The following is a 14,135-nucleotide window of genomic DNA, read 5'->3' on the forward strand; positions in this document are numbered from 1 at the left end:
GTTGACCTAAACATAAAACTTAACCAAGAAATCTGATATTTTCTAAGTACAAAAGGGGCCATAAATCTTGCAAAAAGCAAGATGGAGTTATGTTTCTTGCTATACAGGGTCAGCTTATGATGGTGAACAAGTATTCCAAGTTTCAAAGCAATAGCTTTGATAGTTTAGGAGAAAAGCTGACCTAAACATAAAACTTAACCAGGCAACGGCGACGCAGACGCCGACGCCGACGCCGACGCCGACAACCGCTCAAGTGATGACAATAACTCATCATTTTTTTTCAAAAAATCAGATGAGCTAAAAATGAAACACAAGCAGATTTATTGATTTGTAATCATCATCTATTCATAAAAACACTCTAGTTGCTGATCATTTATAATGACACATAAGTTCCATATATTAACTCTTACTGTGCTAAATTTCTATAATGGACTTGTCCATCTTTCAATTTGGACAGTACCATTAACTGTTAATTAATAAAATTGGTGCTTACCAAAAAGATACTAACTGAATGGCGAACACTGCAGATCATGATTAGACTGCACGGATATGCAGGATGATCACGATCTACACTGGTTGCAAAGGCAGAACCAATCATGTCCAGCATGGTTAGGGTTAAAATATCCGTTTTTCATTGATATCTTGTATACATGCAAATGACTGAATATCGTTAATATCACTCTGACAATGGTCTGTTAGTTTATACATTCTTGATAATTCCCTGGTAAGAAAAAGGTTACATTGTATTAAATGATAAATCTAATCAATTGCCATGTTATCTGAAACGATTTATAGTCTGCTTACATATACATGATATTTAGATATTTTGTCAAAGTTATATATATAGTTACCGTATAACCCCGTTTAAACGCCCCCAGGGGCGATGCATTTTACGAAAAATTTGATCCAAACAATGTCAGTAACTCGTATAAACGCCCCCCTATTCATCCCAATTCATGCACTGACATATTAACCCAATACGTCATCGTACTGGGAATCTGTGTAAAGTCGCGCGCTGAGTGACGTGATCCGAGTTAAATTCGATCAATACTGTAGCGTTTATAGCCCAGATGTTTATGTGGATTTACCTGCACGTAGCATATTAAGTACTTACACACAGTAGATTTATTTGTGCCATGCCTGTTGACGTGTTTAGAGGTTTGTGTTAATGAAGTGTGGGTTTTTTTTGAAATTCATTTGTATTGTTATGGAATTGTTATTATCTGGATATTATTGTGTTGGATCTAGGACCAATTTTTGAAGGTAAGATTTTTTTATTTTCCCCAAAAAACGTGGGGGGCGTTAATTAGAGGGGGGGCGTTAATACGGGGTTATACGGTATGTAAAAATTTGTCACAAACAATTAGTTATTTATGATACATTTTTTAATATTTTATGGACACTGTAACCTGTTTTAAAACTTTAATTTCTACTCACATTTAATGATATGCACCTTTAAAACAACTTAAAATGTCATGTTTAACATACAGCTGTATCTGAATACAACAAACGACTTCGTTTTTGTTAAATAAAGAAACATCTGTCATAACAAACAACACTGCTGCATCCATGTCACATAGCTCTTCCTTGTTTTTATTCATTAATTCATGTAATTTTTCAAGGCCAACCTCCTTCATTTACATCTTTGTCAGATGATCTCTATTTGTGTAACAAAAATGACAGTAAAAACTGAAGGATTTCCTTCATTTCTATCAGGCTTGCATGCCATGTTTTTTTTTATTATTATACATGTACACATTGTATTTTTATACCTTTTCTAACTTCAATATCATTATTACTATCAACATAAGTCACACATTTGATGAACCAAAAGTGATAGAATAGTGTAATTTATCTGGATAACAGAATAAATAATGGACTTGCATATTTTTAAAGGAAATTATTGGCAATCCATGTATGAATTTGTAAAAATAGCAACATCACTATAATTGTAAAGATAAAATATAATAATAAAAATGTTGACATTTGAAATAATTCCATATAATTTTTATTAACTTCTTCAAAACAGCTTAATATTTTAAGATCTTTTTAATTATGGACAAATATCTTAATAATAAGCAAACAGACATTTATATTTTATTTTACCATGCAACTGAAAATAGGTGAGAATCGACATGGTGGAACATTTTCTATTCAAAGAAACTGAGATTTTCCCATATATAAATAGGCTTGAGCCAGTTGAGGTCCAAATTTGACAGAATATCAAGTCAGATTTGCTTTGAACATGCTGAAGGTTTAAAGTATCAATTGTCTGGTATTTTTTTTGCTCTGAACCATACTGTTCACAAAATCAAATATTTTTGATTATTTAAAGTTTCAAGGTTTCCAAGCTATTAAACATGACTCCATAAATTAGACTGATGAAAATAAAATCTTACAAGTTTATTGGAATGTCACAAAAAAAGTCAAAAGCAGACAAAATTTCCATATAAAATAAACGTTAGACTAGCCCCTAGACTATGATATATTTTTACATTTTTATGATTGAATGTAGTGAACTGAGCCAGTCTATGTTTGAACAATCATTTTTCTGTGAAAATCTAAACAAGAGGGCCATGATGGCTCTATATTGCTCACCTGTTATCACTGCACTTGAGGACAAGAAGGTCCTCAGAAAAAGTATCTAAGTCCAAAGGACAAGAAAAACAAAGGAAAGAAATTTAACCAAAAAGAAAAAAATTCTTACAAAGTACAGATATGTCAAAATACACCTAAAAATTGGAGGTACCATCCATGTTGTACCACAGAAAAGTGGTCTGGGTTTTTCCCTACAGCCAATAATAAAAAAGTTATTAAAAATAAGCTATTTATAGTAACGTAAAAGGGAAGTAATTAAAAAGAAAATTATTGTAAGTGAACAAAAGAAGGAACTGCCAAATAAATCTGTTGACATAAATGAAATTTCAGATCAGTATCTTCATTAGTTACGGAGATATACCCATTTTAATCTGAAATAAAGGGAGGTAATTTGACATAAAATCAGTCCATAGTTATCTACTTTGATTGGCTCAGTCCAACTAATGACAACAATGAAATTTCAAATAAGTCCTATAAGTACTTACTGATATAAATCCATTTTTACTACAATCAGGGGAGGTAATCAGATATAAAATAACTCTGGAACCTTCGATTGGATCTAATTTGTCATGGAATCCAAGATTTATTGTTGTTGAAGATATTTTAGAAGTTTGTATCAAATAAAACCATATGGCTGCAAAAGCCAAAATAGCCAATTTGGACCTTTAAGGGGCCATAACTCTGGAACCCATGACGGAATCTGGCCAGTTCAAGAAAGGAACCAAGATCTTGTGGTGATACAAGTTGTGTGCCAGTTTGGTTAAAATCAAATCATAAATGAAATTGCTATTGTGCAGACAAGGTCAAAATAGCTTATTTTGGCCCTTTCAGGGGCCATAACTCTGGAACCCATTAGGGATCTGGCCAGTTCAAGAAAGGAACCAAGATCTTATGGCGATACAAGTTGTGTGCAAGTTTGGTTAAAATCAAATCATAAATGAAATTGCTATTGTGCAGACAAGGTCAAAATAGCTAATTTTGGCCCTTTCAGGGGCCATAACTCTGGAACCCATTATGGGATCTGGCCAGTTCAAGAAAGGAACCAAGATCTTATGGTGATACAAGTTGTGTGCCAGTTTGGTAAAAATCAAATCATAAATAAAGCTGCTATTGTGCAGACAAGGTCAAAATAGCTGATTTTGGCCCTTTCAGGGGCCATAACTCTGGAACCCATTATGGGATCTGACCAGTTCATGAAAGGAACCGAGATCTTATGGTGATACAAGTTGTGTGCCAGTCTGGTAAAAATCAAATCATAAATAAAGCTGCTATTGTGCAGACAAGGATAAAATAGCTGATTTTGGCCCTTTCAGGGGCCATAACTCTGGAACCCATAATGGCATCTGGCCAGTTCAAGTAAGGAACCGAGATCTTATGATGATACAAGTTGTGTGCAAGTTTGGTTAAAATAAAACATAAATGAAACCACTATCCTGCAGACAAGAAATTGTTGACGGATGCACGCATGGACGCACGACGGACGACGGACAAAGGGTGATCACAAAAGCTCACCTTGTCACTATGTGACAGGTGAGCTAACAATAAATGAAGTCTCTATATGGCTGCAAAAGCCAAAATAGCCAATTTTGGACCTTTAAGGGGCCATAACTCTGGAACCAATGATGGAATCTGGCCAGTTCAAGAAAGGAACCAAGATCTTGTGGTGATACAAGTTGTGTGCAAGTTTGGTTAAAATCAAATCATAAATGAAGTTGCTATTGTGCAGACAAGGTCAAAATAGCTAATTTTGGCCCTTTCAGGGGCCATAACTCTGGAACCCATTAAGGGATCTGGCCGGTTCAACAAAGGAACTAAGATCTTATGGCAACACAAGTTTTGTGCAAGTTTGATTAAATTCAAATCATAAATGAAGCTGCTATTGTGCAGACAAGGTCAAAATAGCTAATTCTGGCTTTTTAAGGGGCCATAACTCTGGAACCCATAATGGAATCTAGCCAGTTCAAGAAAGGAACCAAGACCTTATAGTGATACAAGTTGTGTGCAAGTTTGGTTAAAATAAAATCATAAATGAAGCTGCTATTGTGCAGACAGTGAAAATGATCAGTGAAATTTCACTGATATTTCAATGAAATTTCAATAAAATATCAGTGAAATAACAGTGAAAGATTTTGGCAAATTATCAGTAAAATTTTGTTGAAATTTCACCAAATTTTCCTCAATATTTTGCCAAATTCTTTCAGAGAAATTTCAGAGACATTTTGTCAAAATTTCGCTAAAATTTTACAGAAATATCACTGAAATTTCATGCATAAAGAATTTGGCAAAATTTCAAAGCAAAAAAGTTACTAAGGTCAAGGTCAAAGTCAAATTACTTTGGGCCATCAGTTAATTGTACTTGAATAGTCTAGGAAAAAATATCAGAAAATTTTTTAAGTATTTTTTCCTATGTAAGTCATATAACAAGTGACCCCCAGGCTGGGGCCTCTTTTCATTCCAGAGGCATAATTTGACCAAATTTGTTAGAGAACCACTAGACAATGCTACATACCAAGAATCAAAGGCTTAGGCCTTGCACTTACAGACATGAACATTTTTAAAAACAAATGCCTATAGATGTAAGTCAGTGTAAAACTTGGGAACCCCGTGGTGGGTCCTCTTTTCGCCCCTGGGTAATTATTTGAACAATCTAGGTAGAGGACCATACGGCAATATTACATACCAAATATCAAAGGCCTAAGTCTTGTGGTTTCAGGAAAGAAGATTTTTAATGTCTTTTTCTTTATAAGTCTATGTAAAACTTGGGACCCCATGGATGGGCCTCTTCTCACTCAAGCGTCATAATTTGAAAAGTCTTGGTAGTAGACTGAAGATAATGTTGCATATGGTACCAAATATCAAAGCCATTAGGCCCTGTGGTTTTTGACAAGAAGATTTTCAAAGTTTTTCCCTTATATAAGTATATAAACCAAGTGACCCCAGGGCGGGGCCATATTTGACCCTAGGGGAAAAATTTGAACTATCATGGTAGAGGACCACTAGATGATGCTACATGCCAAATATAAAAGCCCTGTGAACTGAGGTTTTGGACAAGAAGATTTTTAAAGTTTTTCCTTTTGGTTGCCATGACAACCAGAGCTCTTCCTGAATTTCAATTCTTTGAATAATTTTGAAGGGGGCTACCTAAGGATCATTCCTGTGATGTTTATGTTAGTCTCACACTTATATTCTTTTTCTTCTACATTTCCCCACCCACTTGTTTACATCAATATTTTCTAAATTTTCAGCATTGTTTGAATAGCTTTAAACACTTATTTACTGTAGAACTATCAATTTTCAATTATTCTGCAATTTTTCTTCCACTATAACCATGTTCATGTAATGAAAATATGGTATTTTTCACAGATGGAATCAAATTTTCTATCAGGTCAGAGACCACCAATTGTTTTCCCATAGACTTACATTGTAACATTATGGCGTGTACGGCCTTCCATACATCGAAACATGTATATCTAATTACAAGTCTTTCAAGAATTATCTTAGTTCTACCAAAATATCAGACGAAAAACATATGAATAGTGATACTTTATTTAAGTAATTTTCGTGTGAATGAGATGACCCCCTATTTACATCATTGACATGACGGGAGAAATTCGTTTGATAAAACTTTTTTTCAATACACATAAAATGTAGCAGATTTTGTCAAAATGTATAATAAGATACTGTAAATGCAGTGAAAAAATATTATTTTTGAAAAAATAATCACTTCCTGGGTTTGTTTACATGACTGACCAATCAGAATGCGCAGACGTTACCTTATTCCCAGGTATACACTTACCTCATTCCCAGTAAGTTCCCTGTACTTTTTTTAAATTGGTGGTCTTTGACCATCAATGTGACTTTGCAGACGAAATATGTAATCACCAGTTACTTCCCTTGGTGCTAATATAGATTGTAACCCTGAAAACTTACCCTACCCTTAAGGTCACAATAGCCTAAATAGTTTTCCCTATATATTCTATATAAAACTGACCTTTTTCAGAGCTACCAAACATAGCTAGACCCATTTCAGAGAACAAATCCTTACCTCATTTTAAAGAGTTATGATAAAACTGATATAAAATGAAGAGAAAAGTAGGGGTCATGTATCTTCTAAGAGAGATTTCTCTGGTCACATTTACTTACTGTAAACTGACATCAAAATCACACTGCTGTGACCTGGAAGTACTACTCATACTAAAATTGAGCTTGGCTTCACCAAATACAACCTGCTCTCCCATTTGCCCTACCAAAATGTCAACAATACATCCACCATGAAATTTAAACAGAAACTAGCCTCAATTTAGACCTCTGTTGCCATGCCAAGTGAAAAATTAGTGTTCAAATACCTGGCAGCCATTACGCGACTAGACCAGATGGCTGCCACGCTGGTTCCTTTAGTTTAGTTAGGCCTTAATTGCATTTCAATTGGAAGAAAACATGCTTTGAATTTGCTGTCCCCTGTTAATTAATAACTTGATGGCCATTTAGGACATTAATTTGGCATATGAGTGTACATAGTAAGGCTTTACTTCTATTAATAATGATGTATGACTTCATCAGATTTTCAGATTTTCTCACAAAAATTTTGCACACAAAAATTTGACAATCAAAATTTCACTGAAAAATAAATTTTAGTGAGAAATGAATTGCACCAAATTTCATTGAAATTTCAGTGAAATTTTAGTGAAATTCCACCAAATTTTTATCATTTTGTTAAATTTCACCCGTTTCAATGAAATTTCAATGAAATTTGGTGAAATTTCACTGAGATTTTGGTAACATTTTCACTGATCGACAAGGTCAAACTAGAAAATGCTTTTGTAAAAAAGCACATGTCTCCCCCTATGCAAAGTCCTATAGGCAAGAAGTCAATAGGGGTCAGGAGCGAAAGTCAAAGAGACACTGATGGTTGGCTGCAATAGGGATTATCTACTTGGCATGTCCAGTCATCCCGCTAAATTTCAACACTCTTGGCCTAGTGGTTCTCAAGTCACTGTTAAAGCTCCTGTGACCTTGACCTTTGATCAAGTGACCTCAAAATAAATAGGGGTCATCTACTTTGCATGTCCAATCATCCTATTAAGTTTCAACATTGTAGGTCAAGTGGTTCTCAAGTTATTTCCAAAAAATGATTTTACATGAACAGGCCACTGTGACCTTGACCTTTAACAGACTGACCCCAACATCAAAAGGGGTCATCTACTCTGCATGTTCAATCATCCTATGAAGTTTCAACATTCTGGGTCAAGTGGTTCTCAAGTTATTGATCGGAACTGGTTATCAATGTTCAGGCCTCTGTGGCCTTGACCTTTAACGGAGTGACCCCAAAAACAGTAGGGGTCATTTACTCTGCATGTACAATCATCCTATGAAGTTTCAAAATTCTGGGTCGAGAGGTTCTCAAGTTATTGACTGGAAATGGTTTTCCATGTTCAGGCCCCTGTGGCCTTGACCTTTAACAGAGTGACCCTAAAATCGTTAGGGGTCATCTACTCTGCATGACCAATCATCCTATGAAGTTTCATCATTCTGGGTCAAGTGGTTCTCAAGTTGCTGACCGGAAATTGTTTTCAATGTTCAGGCCCCTGTGACCTTGACCTTTCACAGAGTGACCCCAAAATCGTTAGGGGTCATCTACTCTGCATGACCAATCATCCTATTAAGTTTCAACATTCTGGGTCAAGTGGTTCTCAAGTAACTGACCGGAAATGGTTTTCAATGTTCAGGCCCCTGTGACCTTGACCTTTGATGGAGTGACCCCAAAATCGTTAGGGGTCATCTACTCTGCATGACCAATCATCCTATGAAGTTTCAACATTCTGGGTCAAGTGGTTCTCAAGTTACTGACCGGAAATGGTTTTCAATGTTCAGGCCCCTGTGACCTTGACCTTTAACGGAGTGACCCCAAAATCGATAGGGGTCATCTACTTTGCATGTAAAATCATCCTATGAAGTTTCAACATTCTGGGTCAAGTGGTTCTCTAGTTATTGATCGGAAATGGTTTTCAATGTTCAGGCCCCTGTGACCTTGACCTTCGACGGAGTGACCCCAAAAACAATAGGGGTCGTCTACTCCAGCAGCCCTACAACCCTATGAAGTTTGAAGGTTCTAGGTCAAATGGTTCTCCAGTTATTGCTCGGAAATGAAGTGTGACGTACGAATGGACGGACAGGGCAAAAACAATATGTCTCCTGGGGGAGACATAAATAGCTAATTCTGGCCCTTTCAGGGGCCATAACTCTGGAACCCATAAAGATATCTGGCCAGTTCAAGAAAGAAACCAAGATCTTATGGTAATACAAGTTGTGTGCCAGTTTGGTAAAAATCAAATCATAAATAAAGCCGCTATTGTGCAGACAAGGTCAAAATACCTGATATTGGCTGTTTCAGGGGCCATAACTCTGGAACCCATAATGGGATCTGGCCAGTTCAAAAATGGAACCGAGATCTTATGGTGATACAAGTTGTCTGCAAGTTTGGTTGAAATAAAATCATAAATGAAACCACTATCGTGCAGACAAGAAATTGTTGACGGACGCACGCACGGACGGACTGACAACGGACGACGGACGAAGGGTGATCACAAAAGCTCACCCTGTCACTATGTGACAGATGAGCTACAAAGATAGACTGGCTTTTGTCTCTATGAAAGGGCATTTAAGATAAAGAAAGGGGAAAAATGTAGAAATAAATTTATTATCAGTCTAATGGCTAGTCTAAATAATCATTATATTTCTTGAAATTGATGTTTGTCAACAATAACTGAACAAAAACATTATGAACCAAAATTTTTGTGCTAACTAATAAAATGTTGCAGTTAACTAGATAAGTATAAACACATTTATTATTTATAATTAATATCATAAGCACATATCTATCATTCCTAAATGCTCAATATTTTGGTTATTTTAACTGGCAAAGTATTTAAGTTTCATTAGGCTTTCAGTTTTATGTTAAAAGCAGATAAAGTAGCTGTACAAATAGATGTCAATATAAATAATCACATTGTTAGAAAAGCACTGTAACTTTCAACTTTGTACATGATGTTAAACAGTTAGAATCATAAAGGGAAGTAATCAGAAACAATGGATTCAATAATACTTTTTACTATATTAATTAACGTTCAAACCTTTGACATATTTATGAGAAAACAATTATCAAGAAATAGAATCTGACCAGAAATTAGTATATCTTATTTCTATAACAAAAAACTGTGGAAGCCACATCATTAACAAAGACATTATGGTCCTTTAATAACGAAAACTACATAACACTAGTGAAAATTACAAACAAGAGGGCCATAATGGCCCTACATCGCTCACCTGAGTTAAATTGCTAGCTTGAACAAATTTCTTTGCTAAAGCTAAAACAAGAGGGCCATGATGGCCCTATATCGCTCACCTGTTATCATTGCACTTGAGGACAAGAAGGTCCTCAGAAAAAATATCAAAGTCAACAAAGGGAAGAAATTTAACCAAAAAGAAAAAAAAATCTTACAAGGTATAGATATGTTAAAATACACGTAAAAATTGGAGGTACCATCCATGTTGTACCACTGAAAACTGGTCTCGTGTTTTCCCTATGGCCAATAATAAAAAAGTTACTAAAAATAACCTATTTATAGTAACGTAAAAGGGAAGTAATTTAAAAAAAATATTTTAAGTGGACAAAAGTAGGATCTGCCAAATAAATCTGTTGACATAAATGAAATTTCAGATCAGTATCTTCAGTAGTTATGGAGATATAACAATTTTAATTTGAAATAAAGGGAGGTAATTTGACATAAAATCAGTCCATAGTTATCTACCCTGATTGTCTCAGTCAAACTAATAACAATAATGAAATTTCAAATAAGTCCTGTAAGTACTTACTGATATAAATTCATTTTGATTCCAGTCAGGGGAGGTAATCAAATAATTTTGGAACCTATGATTGGATCTGATTTGTCATGGAATCCAAGATTTATTGTTGTTGAAGATATTTTGGAAGTTTGTAACAAATAAAACCATAAATGAAGTCTCTATATGGCTGCAAAAGCCAAAATAGCCAATTCTGGACCTTTAAGGGGCCATAACTCTGGAACCCATGATGGAATCAGGCCAGTTGAAGAAAGAAAGCAAGATCTTGTGGTGATACAAGTTGTGTGCAAGTTTAGTTAAACAAGCAAATTCGATGAATTGGAATCCCCCGCCGAAAGGGTCAGAGTTGAGGAACGGCAAAAAAATATATCCTGCAAAAGGTTAAGAATGTTACCAAGAAGCAAATAATTTCATTAGTCAAATCAAATTAAAAGAAAATGAATGGTTTGTTTGGGTGGGTGGGGGGGGGGGGTGAGGATACAACAGTTTACATGTTGATTATAAATATTGGTAGAAAACGAAAAATGAAAAAAAAAGAAAAAAAAAAAAAAAAAATGGGGGGGGGGGTGAGTGAGGGGGAAGGGGGTGACCAATGTAAGGTGGTGACCAGGTGTTACTGAGGTACACAACATCACATGTTTATAATAAATGTGCATGGAAAAGAATGGAAGAAGTTTAATGAAATTCTTCCAATTGGTTGGTTTGTTATGTACAGATCTGTGGATTTTTAAACAATTAAAGGGCAATAACTAAATGGAAAATTGACCAATCGAAAAAAAAACTTGAAGGGCATCGTCGCAGTATCTTGGTTCATGTCTATTTCAAGTTTGATGAAATTCTACCTGCTAGTTACTGAGAAATGGCTGCAGACGGACATTTTTCATTAAATCAAGGGCAATAACTCTGAGGGAAATTGACCTATCAAAAAAAAAACTTGACGGGCATCAGCGCAGTATCTTGGTTCATGTCTATTTCAAATTTGATGAAATTCTACCTGTTAGTTACTGAGAAATAGCTGCAGACAGACATTTTTTATTAAATCAAGGGCAATAACTCTGAGGGAAATTGACCAATCAAAAAAAAAACTTGACGGGCATCATCGCAGTATCTTGGTTCATGTCTATTTCAAATTTGATGAAATTCTACCTGTTAGTTACTGAGAAATAGCTGCAGACAGACATTTTTTATTAAATCAAGGGCAATAACTCTGAGGGAAATTGACCAATCAAAAAAAAAACTTGACGGGCATCATCGCAGTATGTTGGTTCATGTTTATTTCAAGTTTCATGAAATTCTACCAAGTAGTTACTGAGAAATGGCTGCGGACGGACGGACGGACGGACTGACGGACTGACGGACGGACAACGCCATTTCAATACCCACCTCCCGATTTCATCGGCGGGGGATAAAAAAAATCATAAATGAAGCTGCTATTGTGCAGACAAGGTAAAAATAGCTAATTTTGGCCCTTTCAGGGACCATAACTCTGGAACCCATTATGGGATCTGGCCGGTTCAACAAAGGAACCGAGATCTTATGGTGATACAAGTTTTGTGCAAGTTTGATTAAATTCAAATCATAAATGAAGTTGCTATTGTGCAGACAAGGTCAAAATAGTTAATTCTGGCCCTTTCAGGGGCCATCACTCTGGAACCCATAATGGAATCTTGCCAGTTCAAGAAAGGAACCGAGATCTTATGGTGATACAAGTTGTGTGCAAGTTTGGTTAAAATAAAATCATAAATGAAGCTGCCATTGTGCAGACAAGGTCAAAATAGCTAATTCTGGCCCTTTCAGGGGCCATAACTCTGGAACCCATAATGGAATCTGGCCAGTTCAAGAAAGGAATCAAGATCATATGGTGATACAAGTTTTGTGCCAGTTTGGTAAAAATCAAATCATAAATGAAGCTGCTATTGTGCAGACAAGGTCAAAATAGCTAATTTTGGCCCTTTCAGGGGCCATAACTCTGGAACCCATAATGGGATCTGGCCAGTTCAAGAAAGGAACCGTGATCTTATGGTGATACAAGTCGTGTGCAAGTTTGGTTAAAATAAAATCATAAATGAAACCACTATCGTGCAGACAAGAAATTGTTGACGGACGGACCGACGCACGGACGGACGAAGGGTGATCACAAAAGCTCAGCTTGTCACTATGTGACAGGTGAGCTAAAAAACAAGAAAGTAGGTCAGTAGGTCATATTCATGGTCACTGAAAGTCAGTTTTAAGATTAGTGTGCAAAACTGTGTATGTCATCCAAATTTCAAGGCTGTATCTTCAAAAACAAGGAAGTAGGTCAGCAGGTCAGGGTCACAGTCGGGTGACACCTTATCACTTGGGGTCATCCGGTAAATACAATTAAATAGTCTAGGAAATATGATCTGATAATTTTTTAAATATTTTTCCTATATAACTCATATATCAAGTGACCCCTGGGGTGGGGCCTCTTTTCACCCCAGAGGCATACAATCTTGTTTGAGATCAACAAGGCAATGATACATACAAAATATCAAAGGCATAGGCCTTGAAATTTCAGACAAGAAGCTTTTCAAAGTTTTTCCTATATAAGTCTATGTAAAACTTGGGACCCCCAGGGCAGGCCCTCTTTCACCCCAGGGGCATAATTTGAACAATTTTGGTAGTAGACCACTAGACAAGGCAACATACCAAATATCAAAAGCATAGGCCTTGCAGTTTCAAGTAAGAAGATTTTTAAAGTTTTTCCTATGTAAGTCTATGTAAAACTTTGGACCCCCTGGGCGGGGCCTCATTTCAACTGGGGGGGGCATAATTTGAACAATTTTGGTAGTAGACCACTAGGCAATGCAACATACCAAATATCAAAACCATAGGCCTTGCAGTTTCAGGGAAGAAGATTTTTATAATCTTTTCCTATATATGTGTATGTTAAACTAGGGAACCCCGTGGCAGGGCCTCTTTTCACCCCTGAGGAATAATTTGAACAATCTTGGTAGTGGCCCACTAGATGATGCTACATACCAAATATCAAAGCCCTAGGCCTTTTGGTTTTGGACAAGAAGATTTTATGAAGTTTTTCATTTCGGTTGCCATGACAACCAGAGTTCTGTACAGAATTCAATTCTTTGAACAATTTTTAAAGAAGACCATCCAAGGATCATCCCTTTGAAGTTTCATCAAAATTGGCTACGTGGTTTAGGAGGAGATGTTATTTAAAGGAAAGTGTGGATGGACCCCGGACGACGGATGGACGCCGATGCCGGACGGTGAGTGATCACAATAGCTCACTGGAAGTGATGGCGTAACGTCAATTATCCGGAAAACGTAGAATAAATCCTGGATTTGACGTACGGAAATGAAAATCATTTTATTAATTAATCGAAACCTGTGAGTTAATTTATTACAATGGTACTGTTGCTATATTTCTAAAGTTAAAATATGATATTAAAACATTTGACACTTTAAAAAAATCAAAATAATGTCTTAAAATTAGTGTGAAATGTCTGGTTCACTTTAATCATGGTCAAATATCTCAAAAATAAGCACTTGGACCTATACATTTTATTTCACCAAATTATAGGCCATGTGTTTATTTACAACTGTGAGAAGTTTCATCAAAATCTACATTGTAGAAAAATTTCTATTCGCGAAAATATTATGTAATTAAACATCGTTTAGATTAAACTGCCTTTATG

The 14,135-nt window shown here is 35.9% G+C and overlaps 1 protein-coding gene and 1 long non-coding RNA gene across 8 annotated transcripts in view; one reads left to right on the forward strand and one right to left on the reverse strand.

Moving 5' to 3' along the window:
• LOC123539742 (potassium channel subfamily T member 2-like) overlaps positions 1–14,135 on the reverse strand; it is a 171,372-nt gene that overhangs the window by 114,801 nt on the left and 42,436 nt on the right. The window lies entirely within an intron of this gene.
• The window catches only part of LOC128549757 (uncharacterized), a 132,455-nt gene continuing 119,425 nt past the window's right edge, over positions 1,106–14,135 (forward strand). Inside the window, exon 1 of the long non-coding RNA XR_008367916.1 lies at positions 1,106–1,263. This is a non-coding gene — a long non-coding RNA (uncharacterized LOC128549757). The remainder of the gene's footprint in view (positions 1,264–14,135) is intronic.

The sequence above is a fragment of the Mercenaria mercenaria genome, chromosome 16 (genome assembly GCF_021730395.1).
Source record: "Mercenaria mercenaria strain notata chromosome 16, MADL_Memer_1, whole genome shotgun sequence".
Lineage (NCBI taxonomy): Eukaryota > Metazoa > Mollusca > Bivalvia > Venerida > Veneridae > Mercenaria > Mercenaria mercenaria.